Source organism: Triticum urartu, unplaced genomic scaffold (genome assembly GCF_003073215.2).
Source record: "Triticum urartu cultivar G1812 unplaced genomic scaffold, Tu2.1 TuUngrouped_contig_7710, whole genome shotgun sequence".
In the NCBI taxonomy this organism is placed as follows: Eukaryota; Viridiplantae; Streptophyta; class Magnoliopsida; order Poales; family Poaceae; genus Triticum; species Triticum urartu.
In genome coordinates this window covers 1-16981 of record NW_024118582.1, presented here as the reverse complement: position 1 = coordinate 16981, position 16981 = coordinate 1, and the positions used below count along the sequence as shown (strand labels likewise).

At 46.9% G+C, this 16981-nt stretch overlaps 1 long non-coding RNA gene across 2 annotated transcripts; it reads right to left on the bottom strand.

Moving 5' to 3' along the window:
* Positions 1–12391: 12391 nt before the first annotated feature.
* Positions 12392–16715, bottom strand: LOC125531643. 2 transcript variants are annotated; one of them, XR_007293387.1, is made up of 4 exons: positions 16596–16715; positions 16299–16417; positions 13886–14934; positions 12392–12811 (listed from the first exon to the last, which is right to left on the bottom strand). It is a non-coding gene; the product is annotated as an uncharacterized LOC125531643 (long non-coding RNA). The 2 variants fall into 2 exon arrangements; XR_007293386.1 differs by lacking the exons at positions 16299–16417; positions 16596–16715 and adding an exon at positions 15660–15790.
* Positions 16716–16981: the final 266 nt, after the last annotated feature.

Here is a 16981-nt window from a genome sequence, read left to right as displayed (position 1 = left end):
TTCTTATGGCTACTCCTGTCTCAATAGAGGTTGCTGGATAAGCCGGAAAAGTTTGATGAGCCACCTGCTCAGCTGCCAGTTGAACCGCCCGCTCAGCCTCTTGTTGGATCCTCTCCTGATCCGCTAAGTGAAGGGCTCCAGCCTGCACCGGCTCATGCCTGCGCGGTTGGTTATGGCGTTGAGCGTTGCTTGACATATCAGCTGAGTCCATATGCCTGCTGATGCGGAGCATCGGCGAGGGGTTGAATGGATTCTGTCTCGACTGTAAGAGTACGCATCCTACTGCGCCAGAGCCGTTTGAAGAAGTTCCCTCACCCTTCGTGTTTCAATTGCTGTCGGAGAGTCACCTTCCATCGGGAGAGCCGCCAAACGAGCCGACGCAACAATGAGGTTTTCCAAAGGATTGGAGAAGTGACCTGGTGGTGTTGGCACATAATGAGGTGGAGCGGTACTCATACGAGGTGGTTCCATGGCCCGCGGCTGAACCGGCGCTCCGGGTGTCGTGATCCGATTTGCCTCTGGCGGGTTACTTGGACCGGACCCGGGTGTGTGGAAAAGGTTCCTAGGATCGAGCGTCAGAGGTAGACGTGACTGAGTTTTTTGATACCTTCTCCTCATGACCTCGTTTGACGCGTTCAGATCCACCGAGAGCCGGAAAGTCTCCGCTTGAAGCTGCTGAGCACGAGCGTCCAAAGCCGCCCGTTCCACGGCCATCCTGACCTCTTCTGCTGCTAAATTTTCCTTGGCCTGTGTCATCTCTTCGCGTACCCGTGCCACCTCTGCGTCATGCTGAGCTTTATCCGCCGGCTCTACCACGACAGTCAACAGCGCCGTCAGCTTATCCGTGAGGTCCATTAGCATCTGAGCCGGGGGCGCACGAGGTCTCCTGACCCGGCCGCTGCCGACCCGGCGGTTGTTGCTGCTGCAGCCGTGGAGTTCTGCCCGGGCTGAGTGCCTGACTCCGGCTCGATTCGTCGGCTCAAGAAGGTCCGGAATACTGCTGCCATCAGAATAGCCCCCAAGCATGCCATCCTGCAGCTGATACAAAGAATCCGTCTTGCCTGTTGATGACGTAGCATCAGAACAGATGGTCGTCTCACCGCCATCTACTGATCCTTCCGAGTATTCACCTCCATGGATGCAACCCACAAAGGCACGCTTTACGGCGGTTCGGGCCCGGGCGGGCCTCACGCGCTGAGCCGTCTCAATGATGTTGGTGCAGACGTCCGGCTCAGGGCCCGATTCGCGATCCGGCCAATGAAGACATCAATCCCGCCGAAGGGGACCTGGTACCCGTACTCAATTGAGCCGGCCTCGGGGCCCCAGCCTTCATCATCGATGTAGAGCTTGCCGCGACGACTCTTGGTCATTCGGCCCACAACGTATCCCTTAAGCCCTTCGAAGTTGCCCTTCAAGAACTCAAATCCACCGTGCGCTGGCCCCACGGTGGGCGCCAACTGTCGTGGAATTGTCACGGCAGATGTCCTAGTGAAAGGACTTAGTCGTAGGGCCATCGCAACTAGGAATCTTAAAGGGGTTAATCAGGATAAAGGACACGAAAGGGTTTATACTAGTTCGGCCCCTTACGATGAAGGTAAAAGCCTACGTCTAGTTGTGTTTGGAATTGCTGGGGTTTCAAAGACGAGGGAGCGAATATGCCTGTCCTGGCTTCGAGTTGTTGTCTCTTGTTTCTCGCCCTAAGCCGCCATCGGGTCGTCCCCTTATATACACGGGTTGACGCCTAGCGGCCTACAGAGTCCCGGCCGGTTCATAAAACATGTCCGGCTCGGTGACTTCTTTGTATGCCTTTCTTTACAAGTATTTCCTTACATACGGCGGTTTACAATATTGGGCCTTAAGCCGCCTCTGGGCTTAGGCCTTCTATAAGTCTTAATAAACTATCGCCTTGAATGTTACTGGGCTTCTTTTGTAACCCGCCGTTGGGGCTGACCCGGCCCCTCCTGGGCGGGTCTTACCTGGTAGCTATATCCCCAACAAGGGCCTTTAATGTATATATGTTGTTATCTGAAATTACTTTCCTCCTGTGCGGCCGTTTTTTTATATTATTCTGAAAGTTTGCCAGTCGTCGGCTTCAGCCCCCACGTAGATGCTACGAGGGTGTTCGGGATAAATGCACGATCACGCTTGACCCAACGTCTTGGTACGTAAAGGAGGTGTCTGCATAGCGAACCAGGCAATCAGACTATGCGACTTTATCACTTTCACTTAGCCATAGGAGCTTGACAGTGGGACTAAGTACTAGCCCTTGGTGCGTATACGGCTACCCGAAATGGGATGCCTTAGACGCGTGATCGGACGAAGCCTGGTCCTTCATATAATACGAAAGAAATCACAAGAGATTTATAACAAGTTGCCGAACCGTCGACCAGCTCTCGCCTTATCATGACAGACAGTTTTCGGCTTTCTCTACTGGGGTGTTTGACCAAGCGAACCAGTAACACAATCGCAGTAGTTCTCCCTTTACTACCCTAGCCGAACAAGTGGAACATAAGGTAGTGATCAGAGGATCCGGGCAACCCAACTATTGACCAAAGACATGATTCAGAGCTGATGCATATAATGCAATGTTCGGGATGCCGAAGTGTACTATAGAAGTGTTCGGACTTTCTCTTTTAAAAAAAAGATATGTGGCCGAATAGAGGCCCTGGCATTTTAAGCCGTAGCAAAGTATATATATGGCAATCTTAGCACAAAGGAGGAATGCAGATTGTGAAACAAACCAAGACCGTACAAAGGTTGGTGAAAAAAATGTTTCCATTATAATCTGTTTGATACGTCAAGACGTGCTATTACAAATAATGCCATAAAAATCAAGGCTATTTTACATGCCAAGAATTTGAAAACAAGGGAAAACTGTTTACAGGGCCTAAAGAGAGAAAGGTAGTCTTGAAGATCCCCTTGACGCCCTTGCTGCACGTCTGCGCCGCTTTTTGCCTTGGTGCAAGATCCTTTAAGAGGAGCGATCGAAGATCGTGCATATAAAAGGGGCCTGGGAAAGGGCCCTTGTGCAACCGTAAAGTGATTTAGGTTTAAAGAACCTGTAATATGAGAAGAAAAGATCAAAGAAAAAAGGTTAAGGTCAAATAGGGTCAAGCCGCACTATAGACCTTGTCCGCAGTGGGCCTCCGTCGTTGCCCAGGGTATTTTGAGGGCGTAATTATGCACATGTGGTACATATACCGCGGTTGTGTGGGGTGATCGACGGAGGCGACACTGCTAGTCTAGCTCTGGATTACCGTAGCTGTCATTATGCAGAGTAGGCCGGACTCGTTTAACAGTGTCCGGGGGCTTGATGGCCGAAGAGGTGTTCGGCCTGATAAGGCCGCTCTGCACTTCAGCCGCAAGGGCCGCGGTATGCTCCTAGGTACCGAGGGAGAGCTCCATGTTTCCATTGACTGTTATAACGCCATGGGGTCCGGGCGTTTTGAGCTTGAAGTAAGCATAATGCGGGACTGCATTGAAGCGGGCAAAGGCGGTTCGTCCGAGCAGTGCGTGATAACCATTGCGGAAGGGGATGATGTCGAAGATCAATTCTTCACTTCGGAAGTTATCCGGTGAACCGAAGACTACTTCCAATGTTAATGAACCCGTGCAACGGACCTCGACACTGGGTATCACTCCTTTAAAGGTGGTGTTACTAGGCTTGCTTCTTGACGGGTCAATACCCATTTTACGGACAGTATCTTGATAGATTAGGTTAAGACTGCTCCTGTCGTCCATAAGGTCCCGGGTGAAATGGTATCCGTCAATGATTGAATCGAGGACCAGGGCTGTCGAACCTCCATGAGGGATACTGGTCGAGTGGTCCCTGCGATCAAAGGTGATCGGACAAGCCGACCACGGGTTGAATTTAGGGGCGACAGGCTCTACGGCGTAGATGTCCCTTAGCGCGCGTTTGCGCTCCCTCTTGGGGATATGCGTGACATAGATCATATTCACCGTTTTCACCTTAGGGGGGAATTTCTTTCGTCCCCCTGTGTTCGGTGGGTGGGGCTCCTCATCGTCCTTGCTTGGCGGCCCTTTCTCCTTATGTTCGGTATTTAACTTACCGGCCTGTTTAAAGACCCAACAGTTCCTATTGGAATGATTGGCAGGCTTACCAGGGGTGCAATCTGTCAAGACCGATCGAGTATTTTGTCCAAATTGGATGGACCATCTTTATTTCCTTTGAATGGCTTCTTTCGCTGACCGGATTTAGAGCCACTAAATCCGGAGTTAACCGTTGTATCTTCAGTTTCTTCATTGTTGTTTCAACGCTTATGTTTGTTGCGTCGTGGCCTGCCGTTGCCATCCCTGGCTTCGGAGGTGCCAGGGTCGCTGGTACTGTTGCTTCTACGGGCTAACCAGTTGTCCTCTCCTGCGCAGAAGCGGGTCATGAGTGTGGTAAGAGATTCCATAGACTTCGGCTTTTCTTGACCGAGGTGTCGGGTGAGCCATTCGTCGCGAACGCTATGTTTAAAGGCTGCAAGGGCTTCGGCATCTGGACAATCAATGATTTGGTTCTTTTTAATTAAGAACCTAGTCCAGAGTTTGCGGGCTGACTCTCCGGGTTGCTAGACTATATGACTAAGGTCATCGGCATCCGGAGGCCGGACATAGGTACCTTGGAAGTTGTCTCTAAAGGCATCCTCCAGATCTTCCCAGCTACCAATGGAGTTTTCTGGGAGGCTATTTAACCAGTGTCGTGCTGGTCCTTTCAGCTTTAGGGGGAGGTATTTGATGGCGTGGAGGTCATCACCGCGAGCCATGTGAATATGGAGAAGAAAATCCTCAATCCATACCGCGGGATCCATCATTCCATCATATGATTCAATGTTTACGGGTTTAAACCCTTCTGGAAACTGGTGCTGCATTAGCTCATCGGTAAAGCATAAGGGGTGTGCGGCCCTCTATATCGGGCAATGTCACGACGACGTTCGGATGACATCCGTGTTTGGTTTTCGGCCCGGGTGAGGTTATGCCTATCGGGCCAGGCTTAATGGCCGTCATCTCGCGTTGGGGCACACCCCCTTGATCCATAGATTGATCATCGTACAGGTCCTGACATAAGTCGTAGGTGTATCCGGGAGACGCCACCTCTTTGCCTCTATGGCGAGGTGGTGCGGGTTGGTGTTCGGCGTAGGCAGCCGCTTTGTCTTGCCCACGTGGTGGTCGGTCTGGTTCATCAGCGCGGTCGTATCTTGACGGTATTGGCTCAAGGGCCTCATTGTCGAATTGTGGTAGTAGCCGACGCTTTGGATAACTCTTTGTTGGGAGCTCGAGGCCATATTCCTCGGCGGCTAGGACCTGGGTCCATCTGTCATTGAGCGTATCCTGTTCGGCCTGAAGCTGTTGCTATTTCTTTTTTAGGCTCCTCGTAGTTGTGATTAGCTGTTGCTTGAAGCGTTCTTACTTGAGGGGTTCCTCTGGCACAATGAAATCATCGTTGCCGGGGCTAACATCTTCCTCGGAGATCGGTAGATAGTAACTATCCTGCGAATCCTCATTCCCGACCGGCTCGTCGGGGTTAACTTGTCCCTCTTCCCATTCATCCTGCTCGGACGCAGGCTCAACCGGGTCTTCGGGATCTTCGACATCGTCTGGAGTGTTATTGTCTCCGGTGCTGGTATTGCTTTCCTTTTCGTGGCGCGATTTTGAGCGGCGTCGCCGACGTCGATGTTTTGGTGGTGCCTCGATGAGCTTATCTTCGCTTGGATCCTTCCTGCCATCGTCGTCATCCTTTTTAGGTGTATCCACCATGTACACATCATATGTGGAGGTGGCTGTCCAACACCCGGTAAAGGGCGGGTCTTGGCCTGGTTTGTCTCCGGCATCATCGTCCATGCCATCGATGTCTTCGGAGGCATAGTCGAGCATGTCGGTTAAGTCTTCGATAGTGGCTTCCAAGTGGGTGGTGGGTGGGATGCAAAATTCCCTGTGCTCAGCCCCTAGTTCGAGCTGGGCGTAGTTCGAAAGCGATACTTCCGTAATGGCGAGGGATCGCACTAACTCCAAGGCCTCGCGTAAGAGCAAAGGCCAGACGGGGAACCGAGGACCTGCGGGGCTAGGCATGGCAGATTCTACTATGTTGTGCTCACTAAACGCAGACCTTGAGAGTTCAGAGTTGGAATCCAGAGCCGAGTTCGGCTCTTCGATGACAGGGAGAGTCCTGCTTAATTCCAGGCTCGGCGAAGACATAGTTGCCTCCGGGTCTCTGAAGAAGAGCTCCGTAGTAGGAGAGAGTCCGGTGGGTTTCAGACACCCATCTTGGATGAAGTGGTCTGCTCTGGATCTAAGGCCAGGGTAGGGATGATAGTTGGTCTTTGAGCGGTGCCTGATGACAGATCCGATGTGTTTCCTTCTTGGAGATGAGGAACAGTGGTCGAGGCCGTGAACCCTTCGAAGATCAAGTCTCCTCAGATGTTGGCGACCTAATTCAGGCTCCCGAATCTGATCTGATGACCAGGGGCGTAGCTGTCGATCTGTTCAAGGTGACCAATTGAATTGGCACGCAGAGCGAAGCCGTCGAACACAAATAGTTGACCGGGAAGGAAGATTTCCCCAGAAACAGCATCATTGTTGATGATTGAACGAGCCATCGAACCTTCTGCCGATGACACAGTGGAACTCTCAATGAGAGCACCAATGTCGGTGTGAAGATACCCCGAACAAGCCTCTCAAAGAATTATTTTCCATAGTGACAAGTGACAATAGATTTCAGCACATAGTATAAATGTTTCCTTTCCGAATTCCACTTACCAAAGGCGCTTCACTCCCTGGCAACGGTGCCAGATAAGAGTCTTGATGACCCACAAGTATAGGAGATCAATCATAGTCCTTTCGATAAGTAAGAGTGTCAAAACCAACAAGGAGCAGAAGGAAATGACAAGCGGTTTTCAGCAAGGTATCTTCTGTAGGCACTAAAATTATCGGTAACGGATAGTTTGGTAGTTAGATAATTCGTAACGGGTGTCGGTGTCAAAACCGGCCGATCTCGGGTAGGGGGTCCCGAACTGTGTGTCTGAGGATCGAAGGTAACAAGGGACACATGGAACATGATGTTTACCCAGGTTTGGGCCCTCATAACGGAGGTAAAACCCTATGTCCTGCTTGACTGTATTTGATGAGTATAGGGGTTACAAGAGTTGGTCTACCTCGAGATCGTAATGGCTAAACCCTAGATGTCTAGCTTATATGAATTCTCATAGCCTCTACAGACTAAGCCCTCCGGTTTATATAGACACTGGAAGGGCCTAGGGTTGTACACAGTCGGTTATAGAAGAAGGAAACTATACATCCGGACGCCAATCTTGCCGTCCACGCATAGGAGAGTCCTATCCAGACACAGGGGACGGCCTTCTATCCTGTATCTTCACGGCCCATCAGTCCGGCCCATATCATACAGTCCGGACACCCGAGGACCCCTTAATCCAGGACTCCCTCAACGGGTAACAAGTAACAAGTGTAGAAAAGTTGCAGCAAGGTGTCCCATTCCTTTTTATAGCAAAGAATAAGTCTGGATGAACTCTTATATAAAGCAAAGTGCTCCCGAGGACACATGGAAATTATTGTCACGCTAGTTTTCATCATGCTCATGTGATCCGCGTTCGTTACTTTGATAATTTGATATGTGGGTGGACCGGTGCTTGGGTGTTGTCCTTACTTGGACAAGCCTCCCACTTATATTAACCCCTCTCGCAAGCATCCACAACTACGGAAGAAGAATTCAGATAAATCTAACCATAGCATGAAACATGTGGGTCCAAATCAGCCCCTTAAGAAGCAACACATAAACTAGAGTTTAAGCTTGTGTCACTCTAGCAACCCATCATCTACTTATTACTTCCCAATGCCTTCCCCTAGGCCCAAATCATGGTGCGGTGTCATGTTGTCGACGTTTACATAACACCACTAGAGGAAAGACAACATACATCCAAGGTAGTCAGAATCCCGACTCGACTCCTAGAATCCTATGACTTCACGACCCTACGGAACCATGTCGATCCAAGTCCCATTATGAATCCAGATCAGGAAGAATCCATGTTGAGTTGATCCAAATCATAGAATCATGTACAAAACTATAGAATCCAGACTATGGTATGGACTATGTCCGATTCTACTAATTTATCTAAGCCATTCGTTTAGTTGTAGTAGAATAGTATGCCATCATCCAAACCATTTTCACATGCGTCATGGCCCTTTATTCCCCTCCCAATCCCAAATGCTCAGGCACCGACACCTTTGATCTGGCTCTCAAAATCTAGATCAAAATTGATGATCAAACTTGTCGACAAATGGAATTTGCGTGGGAAGGAGGATGCATCAAGATTAATCGAAGAATGACAGCAAGACCCTTCAAGGTTAAGCACTACAGGGTGGATATACAAGTGATCGGCTATTCACGTATTCTAAAAAACTCATAAGTAAATTTCATGCGTTGAAGATTTCAATGTTCTATATATTTGCCTCTCATATATGTTACATACATCCAAGCTAATAGTAGGTTAGCCATAAAAAGAAGTGGAATAGAACTAGCATTGATGTGTACGTCTTTGCTCTATATTTAGTGTCAAAACTCTGTAGAACCCATATAAATTTCTTCCATGGATACAAAATATCTTATTTGAGTAAATCTAGTAGAATCCTCGATTCCGCAACTCGATACTACAACTCAATTCTGTCTAAGGAAAATCGACCCGACTCCGAATCCCGACTCTGACTACCTTGCATACATCTCATCAAAATATCGAACAAATACCAAATTCATATGATTACTTATAACGGGACTTCTCCCATGTCCTTAGGAACAAACATAAATACTCACAAAGCATGCTCATGTTGAAGATCAGAGGGGTATTGAATATCATTAAGGATCTAAACATATGATCTTGCACCAAATAAACCAACTAGCATCAACTACGAAGAGTAATCAACACTACTAGCAACCCACGGGTACCAATTTGAGGTTATGAGGCAAAGATTGAATACAAGAGATGAACTGGGGTTTTAGAGGAGATGGTGCCGATGAAGATGTTGATGAGGATTGACCCTCCCACGATGGAAGGATCGTTGGTGATGACGATGGCTTTGATTTCCCCCTCCCGAAGGGAAGTTTCCCCGGCAGAATCGCTCTCCCGAAGTCCTAGATTGCTTCTGCCAAAGTTCCGCCTCGAGATGGCGGCGCTTTGTCCCGAAAGCTTCCTTCTGATTTTTTTTCTAGGTCAAAACCCTTCATATAGCAGAAGATGGATATCAGGGGCTAGCCAGGGGGCCACAAGCTTGGCGACGTGCCTTGGGGCGTAGGGCGCCCCCAGGCTTGTGGCCATCTGGTGGGTCCTCCTCTGTTGTTTCTTCGCCCAATATTTTTTATATATTCCAATATAATTCTTCAAAAAGTTTCAGGACATTTGGAGTTGTGCAGAATATGTATCTCAGATTTGCTCCTTTCTAGTCCAGAATTCCAGCTGTCGGCATTCTCCCTCTTCATGTAAACCTTGTAAAATAAGAGAGAAAGGCATAATAATTGTATCTTAAAGTGAAATAACAACCCATAATGTAATAAATATCAACATAAAAACGTGATGCAAAATGGACGTATCACAAATTTTCCCTTGGCTTGCTGGGGAAGGACCATAGCTCTCGCTTTTCATACCGGTGTTCTATCTAAAACATTTGTGATGAAGAGATGTAATGACCCAAACCTGATAAGATTCAATGTCTCTGTGCTCATTGTACTAGTCCCTGGATCAATAGCTAGCACACACAGTACAAGATGTAATATCAAAAATAAACCACATGTCATAATATTACATCGTAGATCCAGAATTTAATATAATACATACCCGCATAGCTCAAGGCTAGCTCATAACAAAAGTACAATGGAAAAGAAAATAAAATCTTCATGAAGTCCAACACCACAGGAAAATGTCGAGTATAGACATCGTAACCCTACATCGTATCACTCACTCGTCGAATAAAATCATGAAACATTGCAGCCACGAAGGGTTAATACTTTGAATATATTGGCAAGTCACACAGGAATGATATAACATACCTATTTCTACTAGCAAAATGCCCGTGCGTTGCCACGGGCCTTTTAATTTGTTTTCATCCGATTGCACCTATGAATATAATGCATATCTTATCTCGTTCCCCACTCTGTCTACCACCCTCCATCTCTATCCCTACCCTTCTATTTCCCACCCCCGCTCCCTCTTTCTTTCTAGACCCCTCTATTTCTCCATGACACAATCCCCTAATGACAAAAATGCCCCCTGCTTTATATTATAATGCAACAATCACTGTATACATCCGATAAGACCGATACAAACACACACCACCACCGCACTCAACACACACCCAAAGCAAGATACAAAGGTGCCGACAAACCACCCCAGCGACTACCAAGCACACTACGAATGAGCAAAGAAGAACCGCTTCTAGCCGACGGACCACCACATGAGTGATCCACCAAGGAGAGGTGAGGCAGCCAACGCCGGAGCGGGGACTCCAAAATGGTGCCTCCAAGAAGGGCGGGACCACTGATAGCCGCCATCATCTGATCCCGTGGATCAAGTTTTCACTCGGAGTAACACAAAGGGATTGATCGGTCTCCCCCGTCGATTGGTAGTACAAAGATTGGGCAAGTGATGTACCCCGGTGCTCCGACCCCCTCCGTCGCACCCCCGCTCCGCCAACCACCCGCATCCATGCCGCCCGAGCAGCCTTGCCTGCTCTCCCGCTCCTGAGCCGCGCAAATCCGCCAAAGATCAACGCGCCTCCCACTACCAGGGCCGCCACCTTGTACCCAGACCACCCTGAGAACATCAAAGGGGGTGGCTTTCAATAGCTTCTCCAAATCCAACCACTGCCAGAACCGACAACGACCGTCCAACCTCAAGCATCGCCAAAAAGCACCAGGCTGAGGAAAAGGGGAAGGGGAAGGACCGGCACACGACCATGACCGGCACCCCCTACGTCGGCGACAGGCGACTCAAAAACAGCAGAGCCCCCATCCCTCCTACCGACTTCCCCCTCCCCCCGAAGCACCCCTGCTTCGCCCCACCACGGCTACTGGTGCGGACTGGCGAGAGGCCACCAACAGCCACATGTCCGCCGAAGAGGGGGTAGATCCACCGCCATCACCACCAAAGATGGGCACAAGAAAAGCCCGCCCGCGCCGCACACTGTCGTCCAAAAGCCGGGGAGGAAGGCCCGACCGGACTCCAGGACGTGCACGCACCTCCACCACCTCAGCCACGCCACCAGCACTGCCCACCGATCCACGCCAGCGCCGGCCGCACACAGCCCCTGTTGGCCTCAGCCCTCGCCGCCGGACGGGCTGCCAGCGCCAGATCTATCTGGATCAGACCAGATCCATGTTGCATGATTTGCCTGAAGGATGAAGCCCCACCTCCACCGCACAACCACCACTACACTAATATAGAATCGACTGAGAGTATCAGTCGTGAGACTGGAGACTGCATCACAATCCCCTAATTACTTCCATGAAAGAAAAACAAAAAATCAGCATGCAATCCACTAATGACGTCAATTTGATTTGATTGAAGCATGGAATCAAAAGAGAAGTGCACTGCAGATAGGAAAGAAATAGAGCAAACAGTTACCGACGACCTGTTGGCCTCAGCCCTCGCCGCCGGACGGGCTGCCAGCGCCAGATCTGTCTAGATCAGACCAGATCCATGTTGCACAATTTGCCTGAAGGACGAAGCCCCACCTCCACCGCACAACCACCACTACACTAATATAGCATCGACTGAGAGTATCAGTCGTGAGACTGGAGACTGTATCACAATCCCCTAATTACTTCCAAGAAAGAAAAACAAAAAATCAGCATGCAATCCCCTAATGCCGTCGATTTGATTTGATTGAAGCATGGAATCAAAAGAGAAGCGCGCTGCAGATAGGAAAGAAATAGAGCAAACAGTTACCAACGGCATTACAGTAGAAGAAAACGAAGATATATGCGAAAAGCAGTACAGAGATGCTTGTGCAACTTATCATACGTACCTAGAAGAATATTGTGATCCGCTACAGCACGCCACACTGAGACATACATGCTGAAATGCATTGTTCTCTCTCTTTTTTTATAGGAACACATACGTAATTTGGTTACAATTACGAATTTTAATGCTGGTTAGTCAATTCTAGCAGAATAAAAGAATAGATTTCATGCTATCCTGAGAATTGCTGAATCAATATCGATATATGAGCAGGCTCACACAACTTGTAAATTAAGCTAAGGGGTAGATCCTAAATATACTTTTTTTTTGCTTTAGCACATGTGTCTTCCCGTCCTCTTCACCTTTTGAGGAATATGGTACGCAGGGTTTGCTTAAGAACATGACAAAATCAACGTCGACCGAGAGAATTTGGCTGCTGCATATTACCTTCTGATAATTATTGTAGGCAAACCAGCATAGGCTGTACAACAAATATATACATGCAGAAATGTGGGCTCTTGGAAAGACGATAGTATAGAATGCCTGGCCACCCAGTAGCTTTATATTTTCAAGATACTCTTAACAACAAACTGACATAATACATGTAGGTTTAGACCAGCAAGCATAATATCATCAGGAACTCATCATTTTCTTACCACCCCATGTCTATCTCCAGCGTATCCTCGTCTTTCCAACAAAGGAAAACATCCTTTGTAAGTGTCAGCGGAGCCTTCTCCAAATTGTCATCAATGAAGCAATTCAGGACAGATCTGGGCAACCCAGTGGAGACTTCGCTGACAATGAAGCTCGAGTAGCTGATCAAGTTCTCAAAGGCACCTCCTGCAGACCTGCACAACCATGTTGACATTTAGTTTCTCACCCTGGCTCCCAGCAAGGCTGTGACTGTAGAAGCTAGTTTTTTTAAACGGGGGCATAAGCATAAGTTGTGAATCTAGAAGATAGTTTTGATGCTTACAACGACAACATTTAATTAGAAAACTAATGCATGTAAAACTAAGGTTGTATTCAAAGTGGTGACATGTTACTTCTTGATAAATATCCGCCGATAAAAGTATTTTAGTAACACAATTGAGTTGAACACATCGTAAATGGAAATAACACAAACTTTAGGCAAAGTAATTACTACAGTTCCTTTGGAATCAAGGACAGAAGAAACACAATAGACGATAACACGAGAAAAGTAATCGCTATTTTTGTTTTAACACTACCGATACACTATAAGATGTTAAGAGTTTTGAGAATCAACATCTTATCGACATAAGTACTTCACTTTTCTCAGGAACATGTGCAATAAGGAGAGCAAAAATATCCAATAGGAAGGAGTTATAGAGCACACACTTCATGCCCAAACAGTCCTAGTCAAGTAACTCAGACAACCATTAATGGTTTCAACCAAATAAAACCAACACATCATAATTCCTGAAACTCCTCGGGGTGCATGCTATGTAACCAGATCATCTATTCAAGTGTATATACCCAGCCAATGTTTATTGTTGCAAAATTGTGCACATTGTAAGAAAACAATTGTGAGGAAACCCATAAGATAAGAGAAATAAAGATGGCACCTTCCAACATGTGCCATCAAGAAAATACTAAACCCCCTTCTCTTGTAGGCTAACTACCTTCCGAACCCAAACTCTCCACACCTTGTATTGGTGCAACTGAATAAATTAGTACAGTAAAACGAGTTGTAACACATACAATGAAGAAAAGACACAGTTTAGGCCTTAGAGAACCTAAATACAACGAGCCAGGATTAATGTAGAAGCACACAACGACAAAAAAACACATGTCAGAGGAAAGTGCTACTGCCAGCAGAAGTAGCTGCCCCAGTGGTGGTGATCGAGACTATGCACAGGATTCATGTAGAAGCACCTAAACACAGGATTCATTATTGGCACCTGGAACATGGGTGCAGGCATTCCGGCGAAGTCAGCGATAATGGAAGCTTCGGGTATGGCAAGAACTTGCAAAATTTTAATGAGTGATAAAAGGATCTTATGGAGAAAAAACAGTAAAGGAATGCATATTTCTATTATGCATCATCGATCAAAACGATGGTTAATTGAATGAAGAAAACAAAAAATCACTTTTACTGGGAAAAATTGGTACTGCTACCTATTTTAATGTTATTAACTCGTTGGTGAGAGAGCTGCTCACTTGCAGATCACATAACTCCACGTATTTTCTGTACAAAGGTAATTTAATTTGGTAGTGACATTCAGCTATTTCCTTGGAGCTTAAAGGATTAGCTACAAATAAAATTAGAGGAAATGCTTGTATTGCTAAATCTCATCAAGTGGTAGCTATCATTTTCATCAAGAAAAAACAACTTGCTCTCGTTGGTCATTATGTCAGGCGAACCTTCTCTGTATATTACTGAAAAACACACAATTAGCATTATGTTATGTACTGTTTAAGAACCGTGAAATGATTGATTTGGCTCACCTGCTAGCTTGGTTTCAGACAGAACCAACCCTAAAATCACCTGTCTTGTTGGTGTGGCCGCGGGTGGAGATGGCGGCCAGCACGCGACTCCCCAGAAGACGGCCTTCTTCGGCCACCATGCCATCACTGCGTGCATGGGTGATAGCATCCTCACGGCGGCGCCCAGCCCCTGCCAGCAGAAGTAGCTGCCTCGGTGGTGGTGATCGAGACTATGCACGAGATTGATGTAAGCACCTAAACACGAGATTGAAAATTGGCACTCTCTTTGGATTGTCAGTCAACTTCCCAATTGTGGCCATTGATTTTCTTGAGTTGAAGCAACGCCTTACAAACCTACTTCACTAAGGAGCTCAAATTGCCGTTGATGGTCTAGACATGCTGCACCGAAATCATTGAAGGCCGAACACTGATAACAATACCATTGTATATCTAGTCATAGTATTCCATTCCAACTATCCCAAGGAAAGAAAGATATCTGAAAGCTGCACTCCAACCTGCAAGGCTGCAACAGTAAGGGGAGAAAATTAGAATACACATAGGCTAGCAAAAATGATTATCATGATCTTAAATAAGCAAGCGATAGAGCAGTGTCGTTCTCACTAAGGCAAACGACAGAGTACAATAGATCGACCATGGATACAAGAAAGGAATTATATTCAATATTTAATAATCTCCTCACTCATCTCTGGTGCTCTGCAAGAAAGGAATTAAACTCAATATTGAACAGTTCTCCATTTTTCATCTTGACTTGATTCTGTTGTTAACTGCATTCCCAAAAAATAATGCTCGTGTTCTGAAATTTGAGTCATCTAGCAAAACGTAGTTCAACCTATAAAGTTGGTGCAGGCATCCACTCTGCCTCTAAACCTCCATTTATCTTTCTGTCATGGTCATATTTGCAGAATTTAGTTTGGACCATCAAGTTAGCATTAATTAACTCACAAGCTTATATGCATCTAGACATTTAAGTTTTACTCAAATCTCTACAGAAAGGTGGAAAAAGATGCAGGAACTAAAACCAGATCGTGAACTTCTAAGATATCTCAAAACTGGCACATGAGGGGACATATCCTAATATTAAACGTAAGTCGACATGAAGATATCCCCTAGATACAAACTTTCTGTAATTTATCATGAAAATTGTCACTGATATAGTCTAAAGTCCAAAATTTCATCATTCTTGATTATTATCAAAAACTTTTGTTTTGATTGATTAAATATACATACCAGACCTGAAGACAATGGTGCATCCCTTGCCGTTTTGAAGTTATAAGAAATTTTCCTGGCCTGAAGTGGAACTTGGTACCCAAATGATAGTTCTTCGTTACATGGACAAGCAACAATGAAATGATTCAGTTACCTAGTTTACAAAGGTTATTCTGATCTGATCTTATTCCATTAAGTTCAACGAAGCGGGGTGACACTCTGGGAGGCATGGTGAACTTATCTTCAAAGGTGGCTTTACGTTTCTTGCTTTTCAGCTCTGCATTTTGAGCACCACCCAAATATATTTGATAAGAAAATAGTTACAGTACTAAACCTGACCATTCCTTGAGAATACACAACAGGAATCATCAATATGTTCAATAACGATCCGGTTGCCTCTAATCAGAATCATGCATGTTGAGTTTACTTATTGTAGGGGCCCAAGATAAGGTGCCTACAAAATAAATTCCAAACTAAGGTACAGTACGGAAACAAAATATCCAAAATCATATGAAAAAAATACACTATAAAGCAGCGAGTGCAAACATCAGGAAACAACTTGATCAATGTACCCTTTTTTCAAGGATGCATCTGACCGATGTGCCCTTGATAAGAGGAGCAAACAATGTAAGAAATGAAGTGCGGTTGTAAGGGAGATACCGCCACCGCTCGCCTTAAAGGCGATGTTCACCTTGCTCAGGAGCCACGTCATCACCCCTGTTCGCCTTTCCTCTGCTTGTCCTCCGGTCAAACAGAGCTCGGCTCGGGGTGCGGACATCCTGACAATGATGAGAAGACCATAAAAAACGTTAATGCAGAGGAGTCAAGACTGCAAACTACATAATCTGAAGCACATATAGAGGCCTAGTAAAAATTCACAAAAGGTGTGCACAGTTCAGACGTGCCCAGGCTTGCCCATTGATCTGGAGTAGAAGATGGGGGGCAAATGAGGTTTACCTTGTGCACAGCCATGAGAGAGACGAGGAAGGTGATGAATTGTGGCTCGCCTCCTCCTCGTCACAGATGTGCCCAGTGCACCACAGCAGCAAGGGGTTGAGGGTCGCCGTCTCCAAGGCATGGGGTCACCCTGCCCGCTCGTCGAGCTCCTCTCCTCAAGGCCGCCGGCTAGATCCATCATGATGTTAATACATGGGGTTGAAACCGCTCTGCTATACCTATGATTGAAACAGCCCTGCGTTTGAGTTTTCTCCTATCCATACCTCTGGTTGAAACCGCCCTGCGACGGCGATCCAGAACCGTGGCCCCGACGCAAGATCCGGTGGGGATCGACGGGGTTTTCTGGAGGGGATCGGCGGCGGCAGCTTTATGGAGTTACGGCGGCA